We start from the raw sequence: 17,142 nt of genomic DNA, 5'->3' as shown, positions 1-17,142 counted from the left end.
TGTGGAGAAGACCACTGACCAACGCTTAGCAGTTAGAACTAGTTTGCCAGAGACAGAATCAACTGAGAGTCTGCAACAAACTGTGCCAAGTGAAGGCCTGTACATCCCTGAGAACCTGATAATATCGGAAACAACTGTGGAAGACAGTATCTCAGTTGAGGACACTTCAATACCGAGTCAACCTCCAAATCCTATGTCGACTCCAATTGAGGCAGTAGCGGACGATGTCCAAACTACACCAAAAACACCAGAGGTTACAGTCAACACAAAAAAGCAGACAACTGAGGTTCGGCAATAACCACACAGGAATCTATGATCTCCAAACGTCTAACTTATTGACTGTTGTGTTTGTTAATTGTTCTTATTGTAAATTTTTATTGTTAACCTTACAATGTTTTCCGGCATTACTCATGGTAAAATGTCAGTTATGCACATTGTTTGATCTGCTGAAGCCCCCGAAGGCAGGAGACATTGTTTTGTTTTTACACCCATTGGTGTAAGGTAAGTGCCATATTATATTATTATATTATTAGTATTGTGCAGGTCAAGGATCGGAGGTGGAGGAGCAGTCTCTGTCAGCGAGAGAACCTGAGAACATCTCAGACACTCAGAAGGTAAGAAGGTAAGTAAGTGATTTTTACTTTTATACCTTTTTTCAAATTGTGTGTGTCTGGGGGAAACTGAAGTGACATCACAGAAAAGCTGTGGCCAGAGTGGCTGGTTGGGATTCTAACCTAAATTTAAAAAAAATTTGAGTATTTGGGAACTAATTAAACATAATAACTTAATTATAATTTAGAGGATATCTAAGCCAGAGATCGGAGAGTATTATAGTTAGCTATCGCATTTCTATTAGAAATCTAGTGCTAGGAAACAGGTAGTTGACAGTAACTTTGCAATTTAAAAAAAAAGTATTTAAAAAAAAAAAGACAAATTTTAATTTTAATTAATTGACGCAATGTCAGTTAGAGGGGTGCTGTGCTCTGACTGTGAGATGTGGCAGGTCCGGGAGGCTTCCAGCGTCCCGGATGGCTTCATCTGCAGAAAGTGCACCCAACTGCAGCTCCTCACAGACCGCATGGTTCGGTTGGAGCAGCAATTGGATGCACTTAGGAGCATGCAGGTGGCGGAAAGCGTCATAGATCGCAGTTATGTAAATGTGGTCACACCCAAGGTGCAGGCAGAGAAATGGGTGACCACCAGAAAGGGCAGGCAGTCAGTGCAGGAATCCCCTGTGGTTGTACCCCTCTCGAACAGATATACCCCTTTGGATACTGTCGGGGGGGATAGCCTATCAGGGGAAAACAGCAGCAGCCAGAGCAGTGGCACCACGGCTGGCTCTGATGTTCAGAAGGGAGGGTCAAAGCGCAGAAGAGTAATAGTGATAGGGGACTCTATAGTCAGGGGCACAGATAGGCGCTTCTGTGGATGTGAAAGAGACTCCAGGATGGTATGTTGCCTCCCTGGTGCCAGGGTCCAGGATGTCTCCGAACAGGTAGAGGGAATCCTGAAGGGGGAGGGCAAACAGGCAGAGGTCGTTGTACATATTGGTACTAACGACATAGGCAGGAAGGGGCATGAGGTCCTGCAGCAGGAGTTCAGGGAGCTAGGCAGAAAGTTAAAAGACAGGACCTCGAGGGTTGTAATCTCGGGATTACTCCCTGTGCCACGTGCCAGTGAGGCTAGAAATAGGAAGATAGAGCAGACAAACACGTGGCTAAACAGCTGGTGTAGGAGGGAGGGTTTCCGTTATCTGGACCACTGGGAGCTCTTCCGGGGCAGGTGTGACCTGTATAAGATGGACGGGTTGCATCTAAACCGGAGAGGCATAAATATCCTGGCCGCGAGGTTTGCTAGTGTCACACGGGAGGGTTTAAACTAGTATGGCAGGGGGGTGGGCACGGGAGCAATAGGTCAGAAGGTGAGAGCATTGAGGGAGAACTAGGGAATAGGGACAGTGTGGCTCTGAGGCAGAGCAGACGGGGAGAAGTTGCTGAACACAGTGGGTCTGGTGGCCTGAAGTGCATATGTTTTAATGCAAGGAGCATTACGGGTAAGGCAGATGAACTTAGAGCTTGGATTACTACTTGGAACTATGATGTTGTTGCCATTACAGAGACCTGGTTGAGGGAAGGGCAGGATTGGCAGCTAAACGTTCCAGGATTTAGATGTTTCAGGCAGGATAGAGGGGGATGTAAAAGGGGAGGCGGAGTTGCGCTACTTGTTCGGGAGAATATCACAGCTATACTGCAAGAGGACACCTCAGAGGGCAGTGAGGCTATATGGGTAGAGATCAGGAATAAGAAGGGTGCAGTCACAATGTTGGGGGTATACTACAGGCCTCCCAACAGCCAGCGGGAGATAGAGGAGCAGATAGGTAGACAGATTTTGGAAAAGAGTAAAAACAACAGGGTTGTGGTGATGGGAGACTTCAACTTCCCCAATATTGATTGGGACTCACTTAGTGCCAGGGGCTTAGACGGGGCGGAGTTTGTAAGGAGCATCCAGGAGGGCTTCTTAAAACAATATGTAAACAGTCCAACTAGGGAAGGGGCGGTACTGGACCTGGTATTGGGGAATGAGCCCGGCCAGGTGGTAGATGTTTCAGTCGGGGAGCATTTCGGTAACAGTGACCACAATTCAGTAAGTTTTAAAGTACTGGTGGACAAGGATAAGAGGGGTCCGAGGATGAATGTGCTAAATTGGGGGAAGGCTAATTATAACAATATTAGGCGGGAACTGAAGAACATAGATTGGGGGCGGATGTTTGAGGGCAAATCAACATCTGACATGTGGGAGGCTTTCAAGTGTCAGTTGAAAGGAATACAGGACAGGCATGTTCCTGTGAGGAAGAAAGATAAATACGGCAATTTTCGGGAACCTTGGATGACGAGTGATATTGTAGGCCTCGTCAAAAAGAAAAAGGAGGCATTTGTCAGGGCAAAAAGGTTGGGAACAGACGAAGCCTGTGTGGCATATAAGGAAAGTAGGAAGGAACTTAAGCAAGGAGTCAGGAGGGCTAGAAGGGGTCATGAAAAGTCATTGGCAAATAGGGTTAAGGAAAATCCCAAGGCTTTTTACACGTACATAAAAAGCAAGAGGGTAGCCAGGGAAAGGGTTGGCCCACTGAAGGATAGGCAAGGGAATCTATGTGTGGAGCCAGAGGAAATGGGCGAGGTACTAAATGAATACTTTGCATCAGTATTCACCAAAGAGAAGGAATTGGTAGATGTTGAGTCTGGAGAAGGGGGTGTAGATAGCCTGGGTCACATTGTGATCCAAAAAGACGAGGTGTTGGGTGTCTTAAAAAATATTAAGGTAGATAAGTCCCCAGGGCCTGATGGGATCTACCCCAGAATACTGAAGGAGGCTGGAGAGGAAATTGCTGAGGCCTTGACAGAAATCTTTGGATCCTCGCTGTCTTCAGGGGGTGTCCCTGAGGACTGGAGAATAGCCAATGTTGTTCCTCTGTTTAAGAAGGGTAGCAAGGATAATCCAGGGAACTACAGGCCGGTGAGCCTTACTTCAGTGGTAGGGAAATTACTGGAGAGAATTCTTCGAGACAGGATCTACTCCCATTTGGAAGCAAATGGACGTATTAGTGAGAGGCAGCACGGTTTTGTGAAGGGGAGGTCGTGTCTCACTAACTTGATAGAGTTTTTCGAGGAGGTCACTAAGATGATTGATGCAGGTAGGGCAGTAGATGTTGTCTATATGGACTTCAGTAAGGCCTTTGACAAGGTCCCTCATGGTAGACTAGTACAAAAGGTGAAATCACACGGGATCAGGGGTGAACTGGCAAGGTGGATACAGAACTGGCTAGGCCATAGAAGGCAGAGGGTAGCAATGGAGGGATGCTTTTCTAATTGGAGGGCTGTGACCAGTGGTGTTCCACAGGGATCAGTGCTGGGACCTTTGCTCTTTGTAGTATATATAAATGATTTGGAGGAAAATGTAACTGGTCTGATTAGTAAGTTTGCAGACGACACAAAGGTTGGTGGAATTGCGGATAGCGATGAGGACTGTCTGAGGATACAGCAGGATTTAGATTGTCTGGAGACTTGGGCGGAGAGATGGCAGATGGAGTTTAATCCGGACAAATGTGAGGTAATGCATTTTGGAAGGGCTAATGCAGGTAGGGAATATACTGTGAATGGTAGAACCCTCAAGAGTATTGAAAGTCAAAGAGATCTAGGAGTACAGGTCCACAGGTCATTGAAAGGGGCAACACAGGTGGAGAAGGTAGTCAAGAAGGCATACGGCATGCTTGCCTTCATTGGCCGGGGCATTGAGTATAAGAATTGGCAAGTCATGTTGCAGCTGTATAGAACCTTAGTTAGGCCACACTTGGAGTATAGTGTTCAATTCTGGTCGCCACACTACCAGAAGGATGTGGAGGCTTTAGAGAGGGTGCAGAAGAGATTTACCAGAATGTTGCCTGGTATGGAGGGCATAAGCTATGAGGAGCGATTGAATAAACTCGGTTTGTTCTCACTGGAACGAAGGAGGTTGAGGGGCGACTTGATAGAGGTATACAAAATTATGAGGGGCATAGACAGAGTGGATAGTCAGAGGCTTTTCCCCAGGGTAGAGGGGTCAATTACTAGGGGGCATAGGTTTAAGGTGAGAGGGGCAAGGTTTAGAGTAGATGTACGAGGCAAGTTTTTTACGCAGAGGGTAGTGGGTGCCTGGAACTCACTACCGGAGGAGGTAGTGGAAGCAGGGACGATAGGGACATTCAAGGGGCATCTTGACAAATATATGAATAGGATGGGAATAGAAGGATACGGACCCAGGAAGTGTAGAAGATTGTAGTTTAGTCGGGCAGTATGGTCGGCACGGGCTTGGAGGGCCGAAGGGCCTGTTCCTGTGCTGTACATTTCTTTGTTCTTTGTTCTTTGTATTGTGTTTCATTGCAAAAACCTCTAAAGTAAAGGGGGAGGAAAGTGTTGTGTATTCATGTTTGTTCCTAGTTGGAACAAGGTCACTTTAAGAGTTTGATCACGGGACATACTGATGATGTCAACAGCAGGTTGAGCAGGCTAACATTTAGTCTATTCTAGCAGCCTGTGTGAACTTATGAATATACATCAGTGAAACTACTAAATGGTCTGGTATCATTTTGTAAAGTCATTTACAGAGCTATTACATCAGGTTGCTCACTGATGGAGGACTGGGCGCTCTGATCATTATTGCTTAGGATTGCTGATAAAACCATTTGTAGCTGTATTAATAAAACTGCATCAAGTTATCATTTCTCATACAGTAAGAGGTATCTTGTCTGGAAAGAAAAAGCAAGAAATAATTGCATTCTACTCCACTGCCCAATTGCACTGGTTCATGGAAGATTTTACATATGATTATGCCCAAAGAGATAATTCTGCCCCCTGTAGATTCCATGAATGTTATTGAATTCGCGGCTGAAATGGAAAAAGCAATGCTGAGAAAAGGAGACATAACAGCACTGGGTAAGAAGTCTGAAAATCATCTGTCAGAAGAAAACAGTGATGGAAATGTCCTGAAAAACTGAGAGAAGGTATATAAATGCACATTCTTTTTTTCTCTTATTAACTGTAAACTGCAAACTCGGAAACTCTTGAGAGAATAGGATTAGATGGCTGTTGGTTCTTCAGGGCGGAATGGCCTTCCAACCATCACTGTTTTTAGCTAACATATGATGATTGATCCCTTAGTGAGGTACTGTAGAGGGAGAGTGGCGGACTGATTGGTATCAATGGTGTTTACTCCAGCAGGAGAGAAAACATGGCAAGAGAACGCCAAGTTGTGAATAATAGATATTTTCAGTAAAACAAAATGTTCCTCAGAGATGCTCAGCAGAGGGCCCCTGTAATACTCCAGTTAGCCAGTAGAGGTCAGCTGTGGCTCACTCTTTTTCATTTAACTGTGGTATGTGAGCTGTGTGGTTTCAATCAGGCTAGCCCTGCCTCCATTCTGAACTTTACGACCGAGAATTCAGTTCAAATGCCACATTAGAGCACAAGAAACATGACGGCCACCTACTGAAAAAGCAGGTCTTACGTGGAATCAACAGGGGAAAGTGCTTTGTGCTTTCGTGAAAATAATCAAATTGTACACAGCAACATGAATTCAAGGGACTAACGGGCCAGACACACACTGTCTGATCAACAAATTACATTTTTTAGAGATTATTTCCTCAGGTTAATACACTCAGCAACAGAGGTTTCAGGCCCGTCTACCGTGACATGATACACAGTATGAAATAATGATTCTGTGCACATAATTCAGGTCCTACCTTTTCCTTGCTCCAGAGCTGGGGGTTTTGTCATTAGAGATTCTTATTCCAGTTCTCCTGACCTCAGCAGTGAAGGGTCAGCTGTCTGCATGCATTGATCTCCCTCTCTGTGCAGTGAGAAAGGAAAAACTCAATTGTAACTCAGAGCTTAACTCTTGCCATTACACACCGTGACTGAAATAATGGAATGAATCACTTCAAGTTCCCCAAACGTAATCGGGAATTTTCATCGGTCAAGCTGCCAATTTTTAAAAAATGGATAGTACAACCTCAGGTAGAAAGAGTAATGAAACCAGTGAAGGTTATTAGGAGAAGCTGGCATGTCACATCAATATTCGAGACATGATGTGGATAAAAATGTTTTCTTTATAACAGTTTGATAAATAAACTAATGGCCTAACAATAATTTAGTCCAGAACCAAGAGGCCGTGTCTCAGGGTAAGGGTCTGCTATTTGTTGCTGCGATGAGAAATTTCTTCACTCAAAGGATTGTGAAGTTTAGGAAGTTTCCATCCAGTGCATGCTCAGTTTTTAAATACATTGAAGAAAGCGATCTGCAGACTATTGGGAACTAAAGGGAATCGAGGGATATAGGGGTTGGGTGGGATAGTGACATTGAAGTTTAGCCCAGAATGAAGGAGCTGGTTTGAGTCACCTAATCCAGCTCTGATTTCTTCTCTTTAAATATTCTTATTTGTGGCTCTACTGTCACCGTCCCCATTCAGAGTGTGGTCTGAAAGGGGACTTACCATCCTGTTCTAACTTGTTTTTGTGAAGCCTTAACACATTCCATCTTTTAATTCATGATAGTGTCCATCTGAACTGATGCTGTGGCTCAGAAATGGTGTCAAGTGATTTGGATGAAGTTGCCAGAAAACCATTTTTCAGGCTTCCCTCGCTGTTGGGCAGTGCGCTGCTGGTGCTGGGCGTTTGGAGATTATTTGGAGACAAAGGTGGTTTAGAAGTGTCAGCAACTTATTCAATTCCTGCATCACAAAATTTTAATTTATGTGGGAACTCTCTCTGCTGGTGAATTGCATAACTTCAAGATCAACTATAAAGACTTATCTATCCATAGCACCCTTAATGATCACAGGGCATCCCAAAGTGCCTTACAGCCAATGAAGTATTCATTGAAGTGCAATGTAGGAAATGTAGCACCACTTTCAGACAGCAAGACCCCGCAAACAACAATGTCATTTGGTAGTACAGTGCTTACTTTACAGGGGAGGCAGTGGCATAATGGTATTGTCACTGGACTAGTAATGCAGGGACCAGGTTCAAATCCAACCCCATGGTGGTGAAACTTGAATTCAATAAATACAACCTTGAATTAAAAGTCTAATGATGACCATGAAGCCATTGTTGATTGTTGTAAAAACCCATCTGGTTCACAAATGTTCTTTAGGGAAGGAAATCTACTCTCCTTGCCTGGTCTGACTCCAGACCCATAGTAATAGTAATGTGGTTGACTCTTAAATGCCCTCAGGAATGGGCAATAAATATTGGCCCAGGCAGCGATGCCCATATCTCATGAATGAATTAAAAAAACTTGAGCATTGCTGCAAAAATAAATGTTGCCAAAAATGTTCATCTTGCACTCACCAGGTATTTTTGCAATTGTCCTGCTGAGTGCAAGGCAAAAAACTTCAACAAAATGTCTTCCTTCAGCAAAAAATGGCAATATGATAATGACAAAATAATATGTCTTTGAGATTTTGGCTGAGGGTTAAACATTGGCCAGGGCACTGGGGATACCTTCCTTGCTCTTCTTTGAAATAGTGCCAGCCATCTGAGAGGGTAGGTGGGGCCTTCGCGTAATGTTTTGTCTGAAAATGACACCTTTGACAGTACAGCATTTGTTCAGTGCTGTGGATTGTCAGCTTTGATATTTGTGTTCAAGTCCAGTGGGACCTGCTTCTGTTTCAGGGGTGAGAGTGCTACCCACTGACATAGCAATATATGGTGTATAAAAGATATGACTGACATGAAAGGAATTCAGGGTTAACGCCAAAGTGATGACAAACAATCTGCAGCTGTCAACTTATTTTCATTATCATTCTGCAAAAACTGATTATTATTTTTAATATTTCTGTGGTATACTATTGGTATTCTGTAAAGTGGGGGCTGTTTGTATGTGTGTATGACAAGTTTAATTAAGCTGGGGACTGACATCAAAGGGACTGGGTGTGAAAGGCAGGCATTTGAAGAGAACTGGGCCAAGTAAACACAACAGGAGTAGAAATTTGCAACAGGTGATAAGTGAGAATTTGGATTTTTAGCTGTTATTCAGTTTATATTGATGCTGTAGTGAAATGATAGCACAATGAAATATTTAAGAGCAATATTTAATGTGTATTTAATATAGGGTTTTTCAAGGGACAAAAACTGTCCGAAAGGTACCAACAGATTAAAGACATACCTTCAGCAAGAGAAGCATTATCCCTAAAGTATATATTTTCTTTTTCAGTAGGTATATGACCTCTGTTGAGGTATAGCTCTACAGGAAAGCTACTTCACCCAAATAGTGTTTCTTCACACATTGATTTAGACAACAAGGACTTGAGTTGGAAATTTCCCCACTCAACAGACCTGCCTGACAATATCGCAGTCTTTGTTCTGCGGAGGCAGATGTACAGTAAAATCAGGCCCATCAGCTCTGGAAGCACATCACAGACAACCGTGGAGTGTCCAAGTTCTAGGGTAGGCTGGTTAGAAGGCCAGTCTCATTCCCTGGGACTTCATCCTAGTTGTTATATAAGATCTTAGGCTATCTACCTCCTAATCCTCACCTCCTCACCCACCCCAACATCCACAAACCTTATACCCTCCAGGTTAAATCATATCCTCTCACCCCATATGCGATGGCCCTCAATACGCCATGCCAACTCACCTGAAGCCCATCCTGGTGTGAAGAAAATATTATTTTTAAATATTTATGTGGTCTATTATGTTATTCTGTAAAGCAGGATTGTGGGGGCTGTTTGTACATGTGTATGACTAATTTAATTAACCCGTGGACTGAGTGTCGACAAAGAACATCAAAGAAGCTGGATGTGAATGGCAGGCATTTGGCATGAATAGGGCCAAGTAAACACAACATGAGTAGAGATTTGCATTAGGTGATAAGGATTTGGATTTTTAGCTATTGAATTTCAGCAGGAGAGATAAGAAGGAGCTTAAAATTGGGAAGCGGTCACAAATAACGAAGGCAGGGTTATTAAATTTTATGTTGACTGAAAGTCATGGCCAAAATTAGAACGTAAAAGGTTTTTATACATATCAAAGAAGTACATATCAAAGAAGGATAAAGACAATGGGAAAGATGAATGAAGAGAAGAAAAACATATTTAAAGAGAAGTTGGAAGTTGTGATAGATTTGACCATATGAGGGCTCTTGGAGAGAGTGCTCCCTGCTGAGACAGGACTGTGAGGAAATGAAGTGAGCAGCCTTCAGCCACACCAGAGAAGTGTCTGGTTGTTCCAGAAAATAGGGTTTTGGTTTAAAAGTCAGAGAAACCTTGTGGGATACCTCTTCTACAGCGATAATGGATTGTGGCTTGTGGTAATATTACTGGAAATTTATAGATTAAATATCTCTAAGAACTTTTGTTTAAAGTGGTGTTTATTGTGAGCCAAACTAAATAAGAATCTTTGGGGGAGATGTTCTGTAAGACTAATTTTAATTGTGTAAATATAATCATGTGTGATTAAGTTTTCTTTTCTTTCGTTAATAAATGTTTATATTTTAATATTTAAAATCTCGAAAAGTGTGACTGGAATTTATGGCTCTTGACTGATTCTCTGGCTTCTGTGCACATTCCTCAAGGTAAAATCCAAATTGAAAAAAGTTGTGATCGCTTATCAAGTTTCCATTTTGGGGATTTGGCTCGAATGGCACTTACCACCTTCTGGATCATAACACTGAGCAAACCTAAAATGCCATGTGGAGATGAAAAAAGCATGGGCGGGATTCTCCGTCCTGCTGCACCAGTTTTCTGGTGTGGCCGCCCCCGCCGGCAGCGGGATTCTCTGTCCTGCCAGCCGGCCAATGGGGCTTCCAAACTCAGCACTGAGTTCAAATGGTCCTGCTGATTTTGGGTTCCCCTTCATGTGTAAATCATACCCCACTCCCTGGCCATGTTGGCAAAATTGGATCTGCCGAAAAAGGGAGAAAGGCATCTGTGTCCCGCCCACCATTTTTGAAGATCTATGAGCCTTTACGAATATGCGAAAATTGGGGCCAAAGTGTTAACACCTACTCCTCATCCTGTCCATACATGAACACTTTTCATCAGAGGTCAGTGACTCTAATCAAAAGCAAGAACTCTGACCTGATTTTTTTTCTCCTTCACTAATGTTGGGCTGTTGTTGTCAACTGTACCACCAGTCTGGCTGAAGTCAGGTAATGCATCACAGGTCAGGGGTGAAGCTGCCTACCGCATCATATTGTGTATTTTGGCTGGAGAAACTATGATCAAATGTGATTTTCCTATCAGTGGCAGGAAGACAAAGATTACTGATGAAAAATCGATGTCAAAACTGCCCTGATGTTGCAGAGCATACCTTAAAAATATTACTATTTTTTGAAGGGCAGTATAGAAGCACATGATGGACCTTTTGTTGCAGTTTAAATAAAATCATAGGAAATAGGAACAGCATTCACCATTTGGTCCATTGAGTCTGCTCCACCATTCAATAAGATCATGGCTGATCCAATTATTACCTTAACTCCACTTTGCAGCCTGCACCCGTCCCCGCCCAGCACCTGCCCCTTGCAACTCTATCCCCCGCAAGCTCTTGACTCCCGCGTCAATCAAAAATCTGTCTAACCCAGCCTTGAGTATATTCAGTGACCCAGCTCCGGCTGCTCACTTGGGGGAGAGAATCCTCTGAGAGAGGCAATTCCTCCTCAGCCCTGCATGAAATGGTGACCTCTCATTTTGAAACTGTGCCTCCCCCCCCCCCCCCCAATTCTAGATTCCTCACAAGGGAGAACATTCTCTAAGTGTCTACCTTGTCAAGTACTCTCAGAATCCTATATCTTTCAATAAAATCACCTCTCGTTCTTCTAAACTCAAAGAGGTATAGGCCCAACTTGCTCAACCTTAGGTGGATTGGCCATTCTGAATTGCCCTTAGTGTCCAAAAAGGTTAGATGGGGTTACTGGATTACGGGGATAGAGTGAAGGTGTGGGCTTAGATAGGGTGATCTTTCCATGAGCCTGTGCAAACTCGATGGGCCAAATGGCCTCCTTCTGCACTGTAAATTCTATAATGTATGATCTATGAACCTTTCCGAAAGCAACCCCTTCATCCCAGGAACCAGCCTTATGAACCTACTCTGAACTGATCTAATGCAGTATATCCTTCCTCAGCTAAGGAGATCGAAACTGAACACACTACTCTAGGTGCAATCTCACCAACATCCTGTACAGTTGTAGCAGTACTTCCCTATGTACATACTCCTAGCCCCCTTCCAATAAAGGCCAACATCTTAGTGTATATTTGTGTCCTTAATATTTTATTTCCAAGTGTATGTTTATGCTCTTCCTTGATCTGAACCATAAACCTGGCGATGTTTCTGTGCAGATGTGTGAGACTCCCCCCGTGCCTAAATAACTGTGTGAAATGGGAGCTGACTTTTCCAAAATCTGTTTACCTGCTCCCTCCAGTTTTAATTAGAAAAGAAGAAAAATTATCCATCAGCTAGTGTTATTCAGATGAGCAAATATTTTGTTGGCAAACATTTGAATTCCAGTTGGACTCCACTCACAGGTCCAAAATTCACCCAATCATCAGGAAGCAAAAAGCTCATGTCTTCCCATTCTGTCACAGCCTGTTTGAGACATAGCATTAATCAATGAGCAATAGTGCTTGCAAACTGAGTTTGTGTCCTTTTACTCCAGCTCAATAATTACACAATTTAATTGGTACGCCCATTTATTTTTTGTATGTTCAAATCAAATTGTGAATATCTTTCTTGGGTTGGCTGGGACCCAGCCTATCTATTAGTTATATTTTTCTGTTGGTCCTCATGAAGAAGCTCATTTTTAGTTTCCTCTTGGATCACCCAATATTCCCCAAGAGAATTAATTCCCAGGGAGCTGCCTGTGCCAGTCTTGATGCGAAAAATCAAATGTATAAAAAAGTTATATGTGGCTAATTTAACCTTTGTTTTCCCAAACCTCCACAGTTTGAAAAATCTGTCTCCCTATCGACATCTTCTTCTGACTGTTCAGCTATGATCAGATATTCAGAGTGCAGGGAAATCACATTTTGCATTTTCAACAGCTTACTATTATGTGGCCCAATCTCCCATTGTCAGATAAAGGAATTTTCCAGTTTTACAAAAAGTACCTGCAAGATCATTCTCCTTCATTTACAGATAAAATATGTGCCGTGATGTCCTGATGTAGCCTTCCTTCCACAGGGGCCAATTTATTATGAATGAAGTATTGAAGTTATTGCTGTTTAATCCAAGGGGAGAAACTTTGACTGCAACAGATAAAATCTGCTAACAGCAAACAGTGCGCTTTGGTGCAGTCATGAAGCGTGACAGCTTTTAAGTACATGCTGTTCCGCGGCCGGCTGTTCCAGGGATAGTGTCTGTCCAATAAACTCACCCTCTTCCAACCAAACATTGCTCTTTAACAAACCAAATTAACAGAGGAATATTCCCTCAGGCTCCTGAGCATCCAAAGACTTAAAGCAAGGCCGTCTGTTGTACTGAAAGACCTTACCTTTTGATGCCCAAGCTGTTTCGTTCATGGTGCCAGCTTCTTAGTGGTGCTGTGGTATCTCTGAGCTGCCAGGCTACAACTGGGATTGTGCCAATCTGGAAACAACCTATGATGCCACAGCTGCTGTCCCTTCTGCATTGAGCTTTTGGAGCAAAATCCCGTACCTAGCATTCCATCTTCAGCATTCTCGAATCAATCATTGCAATCAATCAACTTCTTCTTGTTCAACACTGACTGAGAATGTGGGATAAAATAAAAGAGAAATGATAAATACATTAATTTAAAATCATAGGCAAAAGATAACGTGAAGAATATGTATTGCTGTATAAAACTAATCAGTGCAGTTAAACTCTGAAGCCTGCTTCACAAGATAACAGAATTGAAATAATTTCTTCATTAGTACTGATTTCAAAATTCAATCAGATGATTTTTATTTTTTTCCTCGAATTTTTTAAAAGATTTTTCTTTTTCTGTCTGTTTCTTTTGAGAAGAGCTGAGTGGATCAAGGTAGATCAATTAACATGCGCAGCTGAAATAGATAGATTGTGAAATATTTTGAATTCAGGAAGGGCTCTGCAGTGATCCTAAATTCAGCTCCCGTTCAGGGTCAGGCTCCAAGCCAGCTCCCCTGTTGGTGGCACCAGCACATACTGTTTAACTACAAGGTATACATTGGGAGAAGGTAACTTATGCAAAATAAACCACCCCACGGAGATGACAGTCCAATAGCCATAAAATGAGTAATTTATTCAATTTTTGCTTCCACGATGAATATCCACAATGTGAAATATTAATCAATTTTAGACTTAAATTATTCACCCACTTTTTTCTGTAAGTTTAAAATTTTAAATAACTCCCCCATTTTTTACCTAGTTGTGGAAAAATAATGAATCAAATGCGATAATTCACATTAAATGTAAAATGATCAAAAATAACATGTTTGCTCCAGTGGGCTAGAGAGCTGGTTTGTGATGCAGAACAAGGCCAGCAGCGCGGGTTCAATTCCCGTACCAGCTGAGAATTCTGAATTCTGCCTCTGTGTACCCGAACAGGTGCCGGGATGTGGCGACTGGGGGCTTTTCACAGTAACTTCATTGCAGTGTTGATGTAAGCCTACTTGTGACAATAAAAAAAAAGAAGATTAAATGAAAGGAAACACAGTAGGACTGACATCTTCACCCTTTCAAAGCAGCCTTTTAAATCTGAAAGTAGATAATTTTACATATTGCAATGCTGCCTCCAAATGTTAACTCTTTACCGCTTATCAAAGAAAGTATAAACAAGGGAAGAAACTCTTGATGCATAATTTTGCCATTCACCATAAAGCAGAAAAGCACAATTTAAACAGTAAAGATATACTTAGTGACGTAAACAGTGTCCTGCACATTCCAATATTTAGGTTTAAATCAAAGCTGAAAGTTTCTTCCTAGGAAAGTAAAACACAGAGCTTAGCAATTATTCAGGTCACTTGCCCATTAGTTGCAGATATTCTGAGCATTTTGACATTTCGTAACCCTTGCATCACCAGACTATGGTGATGAGTCAGTATTTATTACCAGTGACAGCATTTGAATAACCCAGAAAGGCGAAGTTTGTTCATCAGTTAAGCCCAAGATTGGATCACTGCCGATAATTCCCAGATGATATTGTTGATGTTATATGGTGAATAAAGAATTTTAAGTTCATCACACTATCAGCAGTAAAGCCATTTAAATACGACAATCTTACAGATACAGTAATCAGCCAATGTAATTCCAAAAAACGGACAAAGAGAGGAGCGAGAACGCAAATATCTCTAGTCCTTCAGTTTAATGCAGTCCAAACATAATAGGCAAACACATAATAATAATTATTATTATTGTCACAAGTAGGCTTACATTTCAATGAAGTTACTGTGAAAAGCTCCTAGCCACCACATCCCGGCGCCTGTTCAGGTACACAGAGGGAGAATTCAGAATGTCCAAATTACCGAACAGCACGTCTTTCGGGACCAGTGAGAGGAAACTGGAACACCCGGAGGAAACCCACGCAAACACAGGGAGAAATGTGCAGACTCCATGCAGATAGTAACCCAAACCAGGGATTCGAACATGGGACCCCGGTGCTGTGAAACCACAGTGCTAACCACTGTGCTACCGTGCTGCCCATGGGGTAAAGGGTAAATATAATTTGTCGCAGTTGAGAAAAACCATTCAATCATTTTATGACAAAACATATTTTAAAAAGATGGAACATCTATTTGCTCTTATTGCCATTCTCATCCAAGCTCATTCTTTTAACAAAAGGTTGATGTTCCAATATCGTGCTTTACTACATTTTCTTTAAAACAGCTGAGAAATAGGTTTTCATATATATCAGTTCAAAATTATAGAAGAATCAGGTAGTAAACTTAATTCCAATGAGAAGCTCTAGCCTAGATCAATATGTCAATAGCTTATACAAAAACAAAAATAAAAATTCAACCTTGTCCTAAATAATTTTGTGAACTGCACATCTGTTATAAAACTTCTGAAGATAATTCTTCACAAAGATGCGTTTAAAATAAAAGTAACTTAAAGAAAGCAGTAACTTTCCTTCTTTAGTATTTCCGACATATTTTAACACCATAAATTAAGATTTAAGTGTTAAAAATATGAATCCTAACCCACATCCTCCTCTAACTCATCCCTTCCAGCGAGATGAGAGATTCCAAGGAGGTGGGTCATCACTTTAAATATTATAATGAAGCTACAAGGCTAATTTTTAGTCACTATTTTGAGCTTAGATGTAAATGATTGGATTGTCCAAACCTCAGGAATCCCAGCAGCTAAACTCAGGCAAGGACAATCACGTTTAGAAGGTAAGCATTTTTCCACCAACTGCTGGTTCTAGTAATCCTGCCTGGGGAACCTCCATGACAGGACACCACCCCATCCTGCTGATTGTTCCATGAGCCTTCGATTCAATCCCCTCCCAGATCCCATATCATCCTTCTACACATTTGACCACCTGCCCAGGCCTCCGACCGCCCCTCATAAGCTCCCAATTTGCCTATCTGTCTCTGATACTGTCTCATACCAAAGCTCAAACACAGCCTTCCTGGGGTTCACATAACTGGCAATCTAGGACTCTGAGTTCAATACCCTCAGGACCTCTTCCATCTCAGGATCTGCACAAGAGATCATTAATGTCATGTTACAGCATGTTATAAAATTTATGTCAATACTTTATGGGCTGCATTGCCCATTTCTGAGACTGTTGACACCAACTGAGAATCCCTTCCTATGCTTTTAAGAAGCACAAAAGGTAACAAAGATTATAGCTTCCAAAGGATCACCTGACTGTTTTGTGGATTGAAACCTCTCCAATCTCAGCCATCTTCTAAGCAGTCCAAGGTAATAAAGTAATAAACAGCAGCATTGCCTTGACAGTAGGAGAAGGACCCTGCCCAATCCGTTCCAAATTCAAATTCACCTGAGAAGCAACCTCCTAGACATTCAACCATAACAGGCTTTGCAGCTTATTGAACATCCACTGCTTTACAAAACATTCATTTCAACCAAAGAATCAATTCATCTAAGAAACTACAGGCCTGCCACAAAAGAGATTGAGACAATCGTAAACTATAATTGTATTATCTTCCCCTCATCTGTATCTTGCCTTTGTGTGAGTGACAGTATGGCTGAATCTAGTGAATGAAACATTGTGTTTTCTATTTTTTTTAAATGTATTTTATTACAAACATGCATCAAAACAGGTTACAGCAAATAAACACCCTGGGAAACATACTTCCCAACAATCAATTTTACAGTCTGTACAGATCTTTCCCCTTTTCCCCCTTGCCGCCGTGCAATCAGAGAGGCGAATGCCATGACATCGGTCTCCCTCCTCTCCATGAGCTCCGGCTTCTCTGAAACCCCAAGTATCGCCACCAAATGGTTCGTGTCCACCTCCTCCTCCTCTATCCTGGCTATGACCACGAACCTGCCCAGAATCTTCCCCATTTTTCGCAACCCCAAAACATGCGTGCGTGATTCGCTGGCCCCCGCCCACACCTCTCACACTCATCTGCTACCCCCAAAAGAACCCACTCATTCTCACCCGAATCATATGCACCCTGTGTACCACCTTAAACTGCATTAGGCAT

General features: G+C 42.3%; 1 protein-coding gene across 1 annotated transcript in view; it reads right to left on the bottom strand.

Moving 5' to 3' along the window:
• Positions 1 to 6,364, bottom strand: part of wasf2 (WASP family member 2) — a 137,253-nt gene extending 130,889 nt beyond the window's left edge. Inside the window, exon 1 of the mRNA XM_072500593.1 lies at positions 6,275 to 6,364. The gene's annotated coding sequence lies outside the window, so the exon portion shown is untranslated. The remainder of the gene's footprint in view (positions 1 to 6,274) is intronic.
• Between the last annotated feature and the right edge of the window lie 10,778 nt (positions 6,365 to 17,142).

The sequence above is a fragment of the Scyliorhinus torazame genome, chromosome 1 (assembly GCF_047496885.1).
Source record: "Scyliorhinus torazame isolate Kashiwa2021f chromosome 1, sScyTor2.1, whole genome shotgun sequence".
In the NCBI taxonomy this organism is placed as follows: Eukaryota; Metazoa; Chordata; class Chondrichthyes; order Carcharhiniformes; family Scyliorhinidae; genus Scyliorhinus; species Scyliorhinus torazame.
This window is presented reverse-complemented; position numbering and strand designations above follow the sequence as displayed.